Below are 17,138 nucleotides of genomic sequence, written 5' to 3'. Positions count from 1 at the left end.
TTTTCCTTCTTTCTAAATGTTCTATGTCCAGTATTTATTATAAGAAAAATTTATTTTTCAAATAGAAAATATTGGAAACAAATTATGGGGGTTAAAAAGATGACATACATTACCTATTTGACTTTGAAACTACTTGAGTTTAAAAACAACAACAAATAAGCAACAACTGCAAAAATAACAGAGGGGGACATTTTGCAGGAGACCTCCCACTTACTACTATTGTTACAAAATAAAGCTCTTCAGATTCTGTTAGAAAACACTCTCTCTGCTGATTTGCTGTTTTCTTCTAGGACAAGACAATGGCAAAGTTCAGGCCAAAGTAAGTTTAGCTCCAAAGCATATGCTTTTACCATAGGATTATGCATTTGCCCATGCCAAGAGTACTATATGTATAGTATATACATGTAGTACATACGTAAATGTAGTTATACAGTTTAAACTACAGTGTATATTATATATGTGTGTGTGAGCATATATTATGGGGCTATGTAAAGCAGAGGAGTCACTTCTCTCTCTTCTCTGTGGTTTCAACACCACTCCCCCATTTCCATCTTTTTCTTAGTCGAATTATTACAATTTTACATTGTGAATAAGATTTTTATATCCAATTGACATGTAAAGGAGATGGTAAATCTTACTCTGCAGGAAATGCATGCCTTCACTGCTCTGTTATAGAAAATTGTATGAATTCCTTTCTTGAATTTGTTAGTCATAATCTCTGTTGACTATATGTATTAATGTAAGTAATCTATACTATAATTAATATGATTAATAGCATGAATTATGCAGTTTTATATTAATGTATTTGTGTTTAACTTACATTGATTAGTATAGCTTAGTTCTGCTGAATCATTATGGTAGTGATCACACCACCAATAGCAATAATTATTACTTTTACAGTTATGTATTGAGCATCTATTATGTGCCACATAATGTGCCAGACATATATTAACTCACTTTATTCTTAAAGTAATCCCAAGGGATAGGAAATATTATTCTCATTTTATTTCAAATGAAACTGGGTATTAAAGAGGTCAAGTCATTTACCTGAGGTCAAATAGATAGTGATGGAGCCTGAGTCTGAACTCAGGTTGCCTGACGGGAAAGAAATGTTCCTGAACTCTCACCCACTCAGTCCCTTCAGAACAGACTCACTAGCGCTCTCTGGCGGTTTTGTGCTGATCTGCATTCACCTGCAGCCCACAGACCACAGGCATCATAATCACCATAAAAAACAATGAAGACTCTTAGAATCCACCCCTGCCTAACTAAATGAGACTCTGTGGGGTTGTGGTCGGGGATCTGCATTTTAAACCAGTGTGCCAAATGATTCACAAGCATTTCAATGTGGGAAAACCAGCTAGACTGACATGATCCCATGAGAAGAGAAACTATTCCATTCTCATTTCTGTCTCTCTGAGACGAACTGTGGACGTCCCTATAAATGTTTGTCAAATAAATAGATGAGTGAAAGGCTAGATGAGTCCATTATTTAATCTTAAAGACTGTTTCAAAGTGACTAGTACTTTCTATCATATCTTTCTCACCTGGTTTCATTTCACCCCACCTGATTGGCCTTCTGTGACAGGAAGCTTTCAGTTGATTATGTCCTCAGTTCAATTCAAGAATGTACCTTAGGGGCAGGTAGTACAGCAATTTTTTTAAAATTTGCCTTTTCTTGTAGGGTATTTACAGTTTAGATGTTCCAAATTCTGCTGAGTGATTGGGATTTGAGGCCTCTTAGTTACAGTCACTGGCAAGGGAACCTGGAGCCTCTGCATTAAAACAGAATTAGCGCTCTTCCAAACCAGGCAAACATGAGAACCTGTGGAGCTGGTAGTTGTGCAGGGGAGGAGGTCTAGGTGGTTAGCGCCATGTGCTGCTTGGGCCTAGTCCCAAGAGATGGCACAAGAATGTGCTAGTCCTGACAGGTTATCTTTTGCAGCTGTGGCAGGGAGCCCATTCAGCTGCCTTGGTTTCATTCTTCTGGGTAATGGATCTGGGTAGGGCAGGGTGACACTCCCAGTCAAAAGGAGTCTCTGTGGTCATTTTTTAAGGAGTGGCAGGTCCTAGTCAAACAGTCTTTCTTCAGGCACTTCTCACCAGGGCTGTTTACCTGTGCTTTCCAGGGGTGTGTTTACCTGCTCTGCCCTATCTGAGCCTCACATTATTAGCTGTAATTGCTGGGTAAGTCTGCCTGATGCAGGCATCTCTCTTTAATGATACTCCAACAGTCCTCTAATTTCTTTGACCTGTTTCTATGATGGCTCCCTGATGAATGTGTCCTACATCGATTGATATTCTGCTGGTTCAAACTAATGCATATAAGGATGTTAGACTTAGAAAACACAGACATAAATTCCAGAAGGCTGTCAGTTCTCAGAAGTGAGACCTTTAGCCTCAAGTGCCCAGACTAAATCATATACAATTTATATAGATAATACATGTCTCCCATAAGATGTTATTTGTAAAAGGAGCTCATGGGGAAACATGTTAGAATAGATAGATAAATAGTAGACTCTATATATGCATATGTGTGTGTGACTTGCTCGAGTCATTGACTATATATAAATATATGTGTATAAATATTTATAAATGCTACACACATGACTTGCTTAGAGAGTCTTAACTTACATATGATATTAGGACTTAATATAATCCTGCACTCAAGACAACTGTTTAACTGTGTTTAAAACAATCTGCTTTTTCATGGCCTTACTTGCTCTTAGAATTTTATCATTTGAATAATACCAATTAAATATACTATAACCCAAATTTTCTAAGGAACACACTTGGGAAATGCTGCTTTGATATTTATTTATTTTCCTATTTACTATACCAAAAATAATCTGTGTCATGAAGGGAAAGCTAAAATGATGCAAGTAACCAAAAATTAGAAGCTTATCTTTGAAAACTTTCCTGCAGGCAGGTGCCCTCAGGGCCTGTGGCGAGAGCCGCTGTGGACCTAACTGAGTGTGGTTGTAAAAAGTGCCAGGAATGGGACCACTTGTTAAGACTCTCCTCCATCAATCAAAATTCTCCCTTCTTTGTGGTTATTTTCTGTCTTTCCTCCTAGCAAATGCAGCCAGGGAATTTTGAAAGAATATTGTTATATTTTTTGTTTCATATAGGTTTAAATATTTTACATCAAATGCATGTGGACTATATAGGTAACTTTCATAAGGAAAACATTTTCCATCTACAGATACAATGATGATGAAATAAATCAGGGTGGCAATTTCTCAACAAAAGAATTTCATAAATAATATAGAACTTCATTCTACTTTTCTCATTGCCCCATTATAGTTATTGTCAGATTTATCAGGCGGACATTTAACCAAGGCGTATGTTGATACTTGGATAGTATTCTCAATGAATCCACACCCCAATTCTTAACTATGTTGTCAAAATAGAGATGAGAATTAGCCAGAATAGGCAGGTACAATGACCCCACAGGTAGTTCTAAACAAGTTTTTGTTCTAAAAACACATAAAGGCCAGCTTCTATGTATGACCCTCTGATGAATCTCAGTCTGTTCAATGGTAAAGCAAAGGATAAGTCCTTGGGTGTTCTGCACAAACTTTGAGTTAAAAGTCTGGCTCTGTCCTAATTGAGAGAATGTGGCAGCCATGAGATGCCTCTCTTAGACCTCTGACTACAGAGAGCAAAACTGGCCATCAGTCACCTTTCCTGTGCTCGAAAACTGGATCCATCACTGTGTCTCCACTGAAGATAAACACTGTAGACACTTCATGAGTGTTGGCTATCACTGTTATTACTATTAGTTGGGTGACTTGCTAGTTAACTTAACCTCCCTGAAACTTAGTTTCTTTACCTGTATCATGAGTATAATAACATCTACCTTGTAAAGTTAGCTTGAGATGATAAATAAGATGATAAATAATGTCTATAAGACATCTAACAATGCTTGGCATTCAATAAATGGTAGCTGTTGGTATAACATACCTTCAATTATTCAATGATTGTTTCAGATGTGTATCACTTGGCTGTCAAACTAGTCCACAAGTTTCTTAAAAGCAAGAACCACATTTTATACTCCGACTATATTTATAATTTTTATATCTTTCATGTGTCTAACCTTGCTCATGCTAGATATGGTACAACTCCTTGAATTAAATTGTAAATAAATCACAGGTATTTTATACCAACATCTCTTCTGAAATAGTAACATATGAGTGGTTAAGAATTTCTGTTTGTTTATAACCTCACTCAAGAATTTTAATTTTTTATTATATTAATACCTTACTTATTTAATCTATAATCCTTAGATTGATAATACCATTCATCGAACACCTATATGTTCAATCATCACAATTATTATTTTTCACAGGTAGAAAATAGCAAGTCCATGACTCAGGATAGAAAGAAGTTAGGGAAAACTCCTGACAAGTGGAATACAGAGGTAGCTCCAGACATCACAGGCCAATAAGCCACTAGGTCCTCTCACCAGAGCCCCCACCTCCACACACGATGAGAGGGAAATAGTTTATGGCAGGAAACACCTGCAACTTCAGTGGTCACAGAAGTCAACAGTAAGGACTGGTTAAAACCAGAATAATCCAAGATGGAGGAAAAATTGGACACAAAACCAACTCCAAAACTCCTTACACCATTATTGTCATGAAAACTGGCACCACAAGCAGAAGGAAGACTGAGGGGCAGCAGTACAGTGACACTTCCCAGAATGGACCATATTGGAAACAAGACCCCCTCCCAACCAGAAGGCAGAGCCAGAATTTGATGCCACAAAGTTCAGAAACAACCCACCCTTGGAAACTTATAAAATTCCAAGAAATTCCAAGAATTTTATAAGTTTGACCCAGAGTGCCACTAACTCGCAAGTTCACCCACATCCACCCCAATGTGTACTTCTATTTCTTACACAGCAGAACCCTGTGAGACTTGCAACCAGTGGGGAAACAGGTGGCAGATGCCAGTCTCAGGCTCAAGCTCTGGTCCTGTCTCCAGGAACACATGTTCTGGCATTTTTTTTCTTTCCCTGAATGAAATTTGCTTTTGTTCTTTCATTCTCATTTCATTCTTGATTTCCTTCCTACAAGAATCAAAAGCCTGGAGGTTCAGTCCCAGAGGGCACAAGAGTAGGGCCAGTCCCCAGCAAGGAACTGACTGGATGACATTAGGATTTGAACAAGATCTATTTTACTCCATGCTCTTTTCACTGAGTCTTGTTTCCTCATAAAATTATCTATAATGAAATTTTCTCAAAGTATTAATAGATGTTAGAAAGTTTGGGAACAGTGTAACTCAGTAGAAGATTAAAACAGATGAGTAATTTTGTCTGAACAGATTTGAGTATACAATTATCATCAGTGATAATATTGAAAATGGGAGAGATCTTAGATATATGAATCTATCTTGTGCATGAAGTTTACTTAACAATGAAATAAACAACACAACACAAATTCAGGATGCATATGCACATTAAAATGTAAACAAAATGTGTAACATTCTCACAGCCAGAGGGAGATGTGATGATTGCGATAAAAATTATGTACATATCAGCAAATATATGTATGTGTGTACATATAGGTATATATGTATATATATGCATATATACCTATATATATGAAAGCCAAGTCCAATATTAGTAATAGTCATGTAATCTTATCTTCCCTGTCATCACAGTGATGGCATACTCTTTTGTTTCATCTTTTATTGACTAGAAAATAAGTGAACTCAGAAAATAAGAAAGCAAATGTAGGAGGAGAGAGTGGGAGGAAAAAGAGCAATCATAAATTTGTACACACACAAAGACAAAAATTCTAGGCCCTCGTGGTTTTATTGATGAATATTCTATTTAACATTAAAGGAAAGATGATTAAAATTTAAGAAAAAAAAATCAGAACTAGAAAATAAAGAAATTCTTCCCAACTAACCTCATTTAAAAGGACCTAAATGGCAAAAACAAATTGGCAAAAGAAACAAAGTCGGTTGACTTACACTACCTGCTTTCAAGACTTACTATAAAACTCCACAGTAATCAAGAATGACTGCATATAGTGTCACAAAGATAAATCTATAGTTCAATGACATACAATAACTAATCTGCAAATAAACACATACATAAATGCTCAATTGATTTGGAGCAAAGCTTTCAAGGTAATTGAGGTAATTGAATGGAAAAAAATTGTATTTTCAAAAATGGTGCTAGAACCATGTTAAAAAAATCAGTTTCAGCCCTTGAGTTACTAAAGTTAAAAGCAAACCATTGTTCTCAACATAAAAACTAAAACTATGAAAGTTTGGAAAAAACACAGAAAATCTTTCTGACTTTGGAGCAGGCAAACATCTTAGGACACACACGCACAAAAGAAAAGAAAAAATAGCAAAACAAAATTCATCAAAATTAAAAACTTGTACTACAGAAAAGACACTATTAAGAAATTTAAAAGTGAAACTGTAGACTTAGAGAAAATATTTGTAAAACAAGGACCTGACAAATAAATTTTATCCAGATTATATATAAATCTCTTACAGTTAAATAGAAGTCAAATGGACAATAATAAAATGGTCAAAAGCTGTGAACAAATACTTTAGAGAAGAAGATACATAAATCACTAATGAGTATATGAAAAAGTATTCCATGTCTTTAGTTATGAAGAAATGGAAATTTAAAACTACAATGTGATAGTTCTTCACACCCACTATAACAACCACTGTTTATTTTTTCCCTTTTTTATTACATTTATTGGGATGACATTGGTTAATAAAATTATATAGGTTTCAAGTGTACAGTTCTATAATACATCATCTGCATATTGTATTGTGTGTTCACCACCAAAGTCAAGTCTCCTTCTATCACCATTTATTCCCACTTTCCCCTCTTCTACCTCCCACCCCCTTTCTTTCTGGCATTCACCCTATTACTGTCTGTGTTGTTTCCACTCATTCTTCTGCTTATTTACCTCAGAATAGTCCTATTTAGATGACTAATTAAATATTGTGGACAAAGCTATTAAAATGTTTGTGAAGACTACATAATAACATGAAGACATACTTACAATATTATGTTAGATCAGGAAAAACTGTTGCAAAGAATTGTATGTACCAATAGTCTTGCTACTAGGGTATGCAATGGCTTTAAAGAATACACAGGTACATAAACAGTTTTTAAAAAATCAAATTAGGTATAGAGCTTTGGCTCCCATATATACTCTTTTCTAAAATTGATAGGACCTGAGAATTTCCAGCTTCAAGCAGGTTTTCCTTTTCTAACTCTGTGAAGGAAAAGCCTCTCTTCTCTCCTGAATCTATGGTCACTGCCCCAGGCTGTAAAGAAGTTGGAGGCGCCTAACAAAGAAACACTTGGCAGTGTTGACATTGGTGCTGAGACAGTGGTATTATTGTTAATGAAGTGATCATCTTCTTCAAGGGCAATTAACCTTTGCAAATCAGTTAGTTTATAATCCTTTGCTCTGAAACAATTGAAAAAGAATCTACCAAGTGGTTAGGAGGTGAATCATTAAAAATAATTTTTGGGGAGCATCATTATGTGATTTGTGGCACAGAGCTTCAGAAAGAGTTTGAAGAATTGAATAAAATTATGCAAACACGGTTTTTCAGCACTTACATCTGTTGAATAAATGGGAAAGAACTGATGTTGAGTATCTTTCCTCTACCAAGAAATAATAATCATCACTAGATATATAAATTAAATGAAAAAGTCCATTTATGTAATTAAGAGTTTATTGTTAAAGTGTTATTTTAATGCGTGATAATTATTCATTAAACTTTTAATATATTTATGATCTTTTGACAATTATATACTAATAGAAATTATAATAAAGTTATTAAAAAAGTAAGGGAAGAGCTGAACTGTGGGTCGACCAAGGGCTTTGGAATCACCACCGCCATAGCCAGTCAGTGGCAGGGCATCCTTTGTTACTACGAGTTGGAGAAATGGGCCATGGAGAAGGTGTGCAAGGCTGACGAATGAAAGAGCCAGAGGCTGAAGCAAGCCAAAGAAAAGGTTCAGGCTGAAATTGTACAGTACTGCCTGGAGAAGGAGAAGGAGTTCAAGGCCAAGGATGCTGTGGCTCCGGAATTTCAGACAGTAGCAGCAATGAAGTGGAGAAGGACACCCAGGAGAAGATGATCATCCTCCAGGTTTACTTCCAGCAGAACAGAGATGAAGTGCTGGATTACCTGTTGGCCTTTGTCTGCCACATCCAGCCAGAAAGCCATGAAAACTACAGCATCAATGGATAGAGGAAGAAGAAAGAAGCAGCTGTTCCATGGATTGGCATTTTAGATGCCTCCATGGAATATGAAGTTTTGCAAAGCTTGTGAAAAAGCTATTAAATTATTTCTGTATATTATGTATTAGGTCCTTTTACTTTTTGGACAACAGCAAATCTAGTTTCTTAGATGTAGTAAGAAACACTTTTTTTTTTAAGAAAGTAATTAAATATATGTATTTTTTCCCTAAAACTTTCTTGAAGGTTAGGGGCTTTTTCTATGAAAAAAGTAGTAAATTGTTGTTTGTAACCTGTGCAAAGCAGCAACCAGCCTTAAAATAGCCTTTTCTGGCTAAGAGTTGGAAAAATGAATACTTGTGTAACTGTATGGGCTGCTTTTTGTATCTCTTTATCAAAATCACTAGATGATAGAATTCAAGAACTTGTTATATATTATTACTTGGTGTACTGACAATCATTTAAAAATAAAGACTTTGTCATGCAAAAAAAAATGAAAGAAAATGCAACCTATGATAACAAGATGTAGAAACAATGAAAATATCAATGCATTTTTATTTTTTAGTTACAAAGAAGGATCAATTGATTGATAAAAGACTTTTTAAGCATACTAATATATTTCATTAAGATGTATATTTATAGAAACATGTAAAACACCTCTAAAAAGGTGAGATGGGAATATGAATTGAAGGATAAAAACCCCAAAGATATAAATGTTCAATCTATTAAACGAGTTTTTTTCCCCAAATATTAGGTATCAAGTCATTATTCTATTGGATATATTTTTTAAATGTGTAACAATTTTAATTTAACCTGTCAATTTTTATAATGTGCCTTAAAGTCCATTCTTTTTAACTGTTTAAAATTATGATAAAAAGTTTTATATGTCAGCATAAATATTTCTAAGTGTTAGCATAGGCAGGTAGTTAGTTATTAATGAAAGAGAAGAGAGCCAGACGGCTAATTAAACCAGATTAACTAGGGGATAGCCACATTGCCCCACCAAGGGATTAACATCCCCTGAGGAGGGAGGAAGGACTGGCTTTCCGATGACCCCAAGGGACAATTACTTAGCTCCCGCCCATGGGGGTAGGGGAACCAGTGAGGGGAAAAACTGTCTGCTGAGGTCTGTGCAGCAGGATCTAAAATGGTGACCAGAAGGGGAGGAGGGGAGGAGTCTAGCCTGGGAAAATCTGGGAAAAGGACTGGATGGAATGAAGGCAGGAACTCCAGACATCCGGGAAAGAGCCTGGATAGGAGGGTGGGAGGCCCTGCTCAAGCCCTGGAGGATTCGGAAGAAGATTGGTTAGTTTGAAAGAAAGTTTACCCTGTCCCAACCCAACGAGATATAATCACAGCTTAAAGGTCCAATGTTTAGAGTGCTGTCTCTCTACGTAGCAGCAGCAGGGGCAGCCACAAGGACGGGAGTGTAATGTGGTTCAGAGGATATGACCCCATAAACCTGGCTTGGGGGGTGGAAGCAGAGCACAGTGACTGGGAGATTTTGCATACCTGTGGCAACTTGACTAGTCTAATAGTTATGGTAAAAAGCTGTGCCAGGAATCAGGGAGATGGGCGTGACTTTAACCCGTGAAGGAGCCAGGTACTTGCGAGCTTGGAGGTGGTTCGCTGTGCTTCATGGGGCCATGCATACTTGGACTAACAATGGCAGCCAGAGAATGCAGAAGATATGGGGAACAGGCAGAGATAGCCCATTGTGGGAGGAGTCTGAAATGGGGTCGTGCCAGAAGCTCTGGGCAGGGATTTACACTAGGTGCGGCAGCCATTTGCTCTCTGGGCCTTGTGGGGAGTAGTAGTCAGGGAGGGGCAGGCTGTCTGTAGTAAGAGTTTTTTTCCGTGTGGCTTGGAAGGAAGGGACTAGGAGAGCCGAGGGAGGGGTGATGCACCACCATGAAGCTCTCTCTCCTGTTCTCTCTCTTGCTCTCCTCTCTGCCACACGGCTTGGGAAAGAGGAGAGCTGACCATGTGTTTTGAAAGCAATCAGTGAGAAGGGGGCCCACGTGACCTGTACTAATGAAAAAGGAGATGCTGCTGCTATGGTCCTGACTGCTCTAGTGGACTCTGGAGCTGCAAAGGACTACTTTGCAAGATCCTGACCCGCTGCACCAGGATTTTACCTGGAGTATATTGTTATAATGCAAATATAGTTAAGTCCTGGCTGGTGTGGCTCAGTGAATTGAGTGTTGGCCTGCAAGCCAAAGGGTCGCTGGTTCCATTCCCAGTCAGGGCTCCTGCCTGGGTTGTGGGCCAGGTCCCTAGTAGTGGGCACACGAGAGGCAACCACACATTGATGTTTCTCTCCCTCTTTTTCTCCCTCCCTTCCTCTCTCTAAAACTAAATAAAAAATCTTTAAAAAATTAAAAATATACTTAGGATGCTTAGAAATAATAAGATATAAGTTCAAACTCAAAAACTTTTGAGTAAAGGTCCCAAGAGTCTTATGGCACAGCATCCACAAGTTTTTTTATTTCCACCTGTAATGACCAATTATTTCTGAAATTCCCTGAATTTTTTGGTTATTATGGAATTTTGGTCAGTTATATATACACATGACTGCGCTTGCCCGAGGCTGTTTTCTGTCAACAAAAACATTTTGACATCTGCCACATTTTTCCTTTTTACCTGATGTGTTCAATTTAAAAGAGATTGGGATGTTTACAAAAATTTAGATTCTGCCTATAGCTGTTACTTCAGCTTTCTCCTTCACAAAGCTCTGATATTTTCCTATCTTACCAAAGAATGGTGACTCACCAAGTAACACAACTATTAGCAAAATTAATCAGAACCTAATCTATATTGGTTTGCTGCTCTCCCAATTCCTCCACCCATGGAGTGAAAGAGGAAATGAATCAGGAAGAGTGAGGAGACTATTAGTAAGTGAATGAAAGGAAATCATTGCACAATAGGATACCCAGACCTACGCATTTCACACTTGAGTTTAGCTCCTAGTGTCAAATGAAGGACTGGGCACTGTTGACAGGATCTTTAAAGAGGATTGAGAGGCCAATAGCTCTAAGCCCTGAGCCCAGAGTTAGCGGAAGAGTTTTAGGATAAATGGGGAATAAAATGCTCAAGAGAGAAAAAAATACAGCGAACAACTAGAGGACAATATTTTCATGGCTCGTCTACAATATTAAGGATGAAGCACCTGAACTCTGAAAATGTGTTGCTTCAAAGTTTATAAAATAAAATAAAATAGATAACAAAGGAGAAGCTGTGGAGGGAATAATTTTTTGTTCATTTTTTTTATGAAAGTAGACTAGCATGGGCCAGTGAAGGAACGTTAAAGCAAGTTGTATTAGAGTAAAATGACTGCTTTAACACCATATTCCCATCCCAAAATTTAGCTCCACACTCATATTTCCAGTCTGAAGTGTCAAGTGTGCTAAAGGGATCGGATGTTTGAACTGATTTCTTTTTTCAAAGTCTCATAACAACTTCTTTCTTGTTTCTCAAGAATAGAAAACAAATGAAACAATAACCTTTAGCTTGGATATATAGAATTAAAGGACAATTATTTATCTCTCAATTTCTGGGGGAGATATTAGTCTATCAGTTTGGCTCATCCTCATCTCCCCAGATGTGAATGCAGTTTTGCAATTCTGAGAGTTCATATGAACCACTTTTTCACTCCACATCCAGTAAGACTTTCATTACAAAGAAGCAGAAAAGGAAAATGGTGTGTCCCTCACAAGCTATTAGAAGGGTGTTCATGATTCCCATAAGCAGGAATGTCACTTAGTGCAGTGATTCCTGCCAAGCATTTGGTCCCACACTTCCCTACAGATGACCCTTCTCATAAGAAAGAATACCCATGCTCAAAGCCATCAGAATAAGACAATAAAAGGCTTTTTGTAAATGTGAAACATTTGTAAAACCATTATCCAAATATTACTTCCCAAGCCCTTAAATGCACAATCCCAAAGAAAAGTCTTTTAAATCCTTAAAGTATCTGTCACTAGCACTTCCCAGGTATAGACTTGCGATGCCACCTTTCACTGAGATTCAGATACAGTAATGTCTGTTTTGTGAATGCTACCACAACTTTCTGAAAGGGAAAACTCATAGCATGCCTGGAAACACCACCATATGTCTTCTCTATCTGGAGTGGTCACATTATACACTTTTGTTATCTCTTGCTTAACCTGACAGAATCAAAACACAGTGCTCCTCACCAACATGTAAAGTTTTGTACCTCCAAATATTTCCCATGTCTCACTGAAATACCATGACTCAGGCTCTGCAAATAGATCAATAGTTATTACCTGAAGTCTCTGGGGATCTCTCTCCAAGTCTTGGGAGCTTCAGGTGATTCCTGCCCTTCCAGAGGCAGCTGTCAGTGGAGCATGCTCTGTTCTCAACAGCCCAGCAGATGTTGCAATGACAGATTTCTCAACTGAAACAGATTAATTATGGCTTCAAATACAACAGATGCCATCCAGGCAACCTCGTTACGTGAGTTCTTAGGAGTAATGAAAAAACAGTTGTAAGGAACTAAAATCCCTGCTCATGCCAAGCCAGTCCTGCTCAACTCCTTGTGCCTCAAGGGTGAGATGAATTGGAAGATCCTGAGTAGAATACAGAGTCTCAGTTCAGAAAATAATTTTCACTTAAAGTTGGATGCAATGAGTCAGTCATATAAGCATCTCTGTAAACTGCCAAATCACTTTGCATTGTCCAATCACAACACCTATAATGCTATTCACTACTAATTAATGCTCTCATTAATTTGGTTTTCCTAATTTCCTCTACCTTGTTATGTAAATTGGGTATTCAGACTGGCAGAAAATGCAAAAAAGGTGCCCATTTTTTTTTACCTGAAGCCTAGAAAGACAGTGTCTCTCATTCAAAATTTCCAACTAGCTAAAGGCAAACAAACAAACCAACCAAAAAAAAGAAAAAAAACCCGCCAGACTTTTTTATTTTCGTAACTGGTCTTTCCTAACCACACAAGTAGTTTCTGCACTGGGTGGAGGTTTGGTGTTAGATAAGCTATAAGGAATTTTAGAACTATATAGATTTTTATGTTTCTATTTTCATTATAATTATGAGGCTGCAAATCTAATTTGGCTAAATTCACCCAACCAAACTTGTAGTATGATTTTAAAACTAACATTTTACATGTCTAAAAGTCATCTAAAGAAGAGAGAGAGTATTCTTGAATGAACTTCTGAATTTTCACCGTTGGCATAGGCATGTCATGGCGATGTCCCCTCGGAGCATAGGAGATGGTCACAAATGCACTTTTTCACAACTTGCATTACTTAGTCAGGTGGCCAGGACTTAGTGGCATGTGCCTGATTTACATATCTTCACATCTTTGCATCATGTCAATTCTTAAATACATTTAAGGTAATTTGATTCAAAATTGTAGGTGGAATTGGCTTTAATTTGTAGTTGGAAATAGAAGTGATTCATGAATCAGACATCATCCCATCTGATGAGTAAAAAGGCATTCTGGGGTGGGGAGGAGTGTTGTACACAATGAAAAGCTTTTATTTGAAAGAAGGTGGGGCAAGGGAGCTTCAGCAAAATATATTATTTTTATGCCACCTTTTTGGGGGGAAAGGGACCAGCAAGGGTTTTATCATGCAGATTGTCTTTTTCCTTTGAGGGGTGGGTGAGTAGGAAGGACCCACGTACTTGACCAGAAAATTCTAGACTGATCAGGATCACATTTCTGATGAATGTTGAAGCTGCAGTTAGGTCAGGTATAAAATCTTCTTTAAGTAGCAAATGCTTTAGCACAGGTGACACCGTTTTGAGTCTGTGGTTTTCTTTTTAATGCTATAATAGTTTCAGCAGTTTAATTAAAATTTTATACAGATTTATTTGCTTTATGAGAAGCATTTTATATAATGTCAATGTAAGAAACAGTCAAACCTGTGGAAAATTTTTGTGAGTCTATTTGAGCCAAACTGACCATTGCCGGGAAGCAAAATCTCAATGAACTGAGAAAATGCTCCAGAGAATGGCTGCTCTGCACCCTGCTTTACACATTACAATCAAAAGAGGATGGAAGTGGGTTACATAAAATCCACTGGTGACAGATGAGAAAGGCAGGAGAAAGCATAGCTGGGAAACTTCAAGAACTGGATAAGAAGTAAAATAATAGACACATACTTCTTTTACGTAGGAGGGTACAGGACAGTTGACAGCCAATAATTAACTCAATAATAATGAGGGATTTTGTGGTCTCCACTCTGGTGCTCTGGTGTGGTATCTGCTTTGAGGGGTCAAGGAAAAAGAAATTACTTTGACATTGCAAAGGTATTTTATCATAGATGCAAAAAGACAATAGATTTAATTAAGGTGAAGGTTGACTTTTGTCAGGGAAAATTCTAGGCTAGGATGTGACTATCTGCCATAAACTGCTTTTAGTAAGTTACAATTTCAGACCATCTTTTAGGTCTCTGGTTTCTAAGGCTGCCATGCAGGCCACCCTTGAACTTGTCAGGTTTAGTATGTGACACCTTTTTGTCCACACGTACCTATATTTGTAATAGACAATTCCACTTACAAAGTAATACATTATACTAGCACACATTTTGAATCTCTAAAGAGAGACAAAACCAACTGGAAAAATAGTTCATGTGTTGGCAATATATAAACAACTGAAAACTAGCCTATGCTAGAAAATGAGATATTTTTGAGCAAAAGAAATGGAAAGGTAGATTTTTCAAGTATTGCATGGTTGATATTGAACTATTTTACCAAAAGTTTTTTGTAATACATCATTCACCCTCCCAAAATCCAAATCCTTACACTTTGCCTACTCTTACAGGGAATCAGTAACTCATTCACAGACTCTCTACTATTGTGTTTATTCTTATCTTATTTAATCTTAACCTGTGTCCCTGACCCCCACCATCATACATGCAACCTCCACTTCTCCCTAAAAAATAATTGTAACACATCATTGTAAAGTGTATAGTATTTTACAATAAATATTCTGTTTCCTACTTGTCTTACTCTACACTAGGCTTATGAACAAGACTGGCTACTTAAAATGTGCAGGCCAGTGCAAAATGAAAATTCAGAGCCCCTTATTAGCAACTGTTAAGAACTTCACGATGACAATAGCAAAGTATCTAACAAAGTGTGGTGCCCTGTGCTACTGCCTGTGTCACACGTCTGAGTCAGCCCCATTTGGGAGAACACAGCACGTATGCACAGGTGGTTTGTTTTTTTCTTGTCGTCTGATCGAGTTCCACAATACCCATTTTTTTAAGTATCTCATCCCTCAGGGACAGATACTTTGATTTCCTCAAATTCCCTGCCCTTACAAACATCAACATTTACACTTTGTATTAATTATGTGAGAATTTCTTTGAGACACATTTTTAGGAGCAAGACCTTTAGGTCATAGGTTATACAGCTGCTCAGTTTTATTCTATGTTGACAGATTGTTCTGAAATAGGTTATATACTCTCATTGACAGTGCTGAGAGTACCCACTTCTCTGTTTATTGTGCTCATTGTGATGTAAGTATGTCAGTCAATCTTTCATTTAAAAATTTATCTCATCTATGATTTAATTAATTGAACGGAATCCATTTTCTGTTCGAAGTTTTACTTTTACATTCCTATTTGTGCCTTTGTGTTCTTCTTGAAACTTATTTTTCAAACCCAAGATGGCAAAATAGCGGGCAAAGATGCTTTTTATTTCCCTAAATCAGTAGTGGCTTTACAACCCTTGAGGGATGAGGCCTCTTTGGCTCCTTTGCTTCTCCTCCTTGCCTTACCATGCTGGAGGAGGAGGTTCTTTCAGGAGCACATCCTCTTCCTCTTTCATCAGGATTTCCAAGATCTCCAGGGTAGTAGGGCTGAGCATGGGAAAGAACAAAGTAATTCCTGTTTGACTCAAGTTGTTGGCTGATACTGATACTGATGACTAATGCCAGAGAGGTCTTAAAGGGAATAGGATGAAGTGCAACTGGGTCACAATCTGGATACATTTTAGAATTTATGCCCTCAGCTCTGGTCCTGTAGCTCAGTTGGTTGAGAGTGTTGTCCTAATATGCCAAGGTTGTGGGTTTGATCCCTGCTCAGGGCACATACAAGAATCAAGCAATGAATACATAAATAAGTGGAACAGCAAATCAATGTTTCTCTCTCTCCTTCTCTATAAAATCAATAAATAAAAATTTAAAAATAAAATAAAGTAAAATATATGCCTTCTGAGGATTTATAGAGTAAGGAAAATACTCTGTATGATACTATAAAGATAGGTGTATGTCATTATACATTTGTCCAAACCTATAGAACATGCAGGACCAAGCATGAACCCTAATAAAAACTAGGGGTTTCAGGTGATTACGATGTGTCAATGAAGGTTCATCCACTGTGACAGATGTACCACTCTGGTGGGGGTTGTTGATAATGGGGGGGGGGGGGCTATGTATGTCCGGGAACAGGGAGTATATGGGAATTTTCTGTACCTTCCTCCCATCTTGCTGTAAACATAAAACCACTGTAAAAATTTAAGTCTTTATAAAAATCTGTGTCTTTAGGTCTGAACTAGGAATTTGGCATTGTTTCATCAAGGAGGTGCAATGCCTTGATGTTTGCATAATGACTTCTTTTGTTTTGATGTATTACTTTGGTGTACTGTCCTCTGAAGTTTGTATTCTTATGGGCCTGTTGGTAAGGAACTAGGCTAGCATGAGGTTTAAGGTCTCGATTTTAAGGAATGTAACCCTCCAGTGCTGTGCACTGAAGACCTTTTGTGTGTGCCTGTGTGCCTATGCGTCTGGTATCTTGAATGCCTGGAGTATACTGGAGATCGTGAGCCAGGGGAAAACAAGGCTCACTGTGGGGTCAGCGGACATGGCCCTTCCTCCTACCATGACTGAGGGTTGGTCAGATGGCCACTGGCCAG

General features: G+C 37.7%; 1 protein-coding gene and 1 pseudogene across 2 annotated transcripts in view; one reads left to right on the top strand and one right to left on the bottom strand.

The window, feature by feature from the left end:
* The window catches only part of LOC123828794 (lipase member K-like), a 74,314-nt gene that overhangs the window by 32,047 nt on the left and 25,129 nt on the right, over positions 1–17,138 (bottom strand). The gene's annotated exons all lie outside the window — the stretch shown is intronic.
* LOC123828990 lies at positions 300–8,250 on the top strand (annotated as a pseudogene).

Source organism: Phyllostomus hastatus, unplaced genomic scaffold, assembly GCF_019186645.2.
Source record: "Phyllostomus hastatus isolate PE091 unplaced genomic scaffold, TTU_PhHast_1.1 phas_scaffold_1066, whole genome shotgun sequence".
Classification (NCBI taxonomy): domain Eukaryota; kingdom Metazoa; phylum Chordata; class Mammalia; order Chiroptera; family Phyllostomidae; genus Phyllostomus; species Phyllostomus hastatus.
This window is presented reverse-complemented; position numbering and strand designations above follow the sequence as displayed.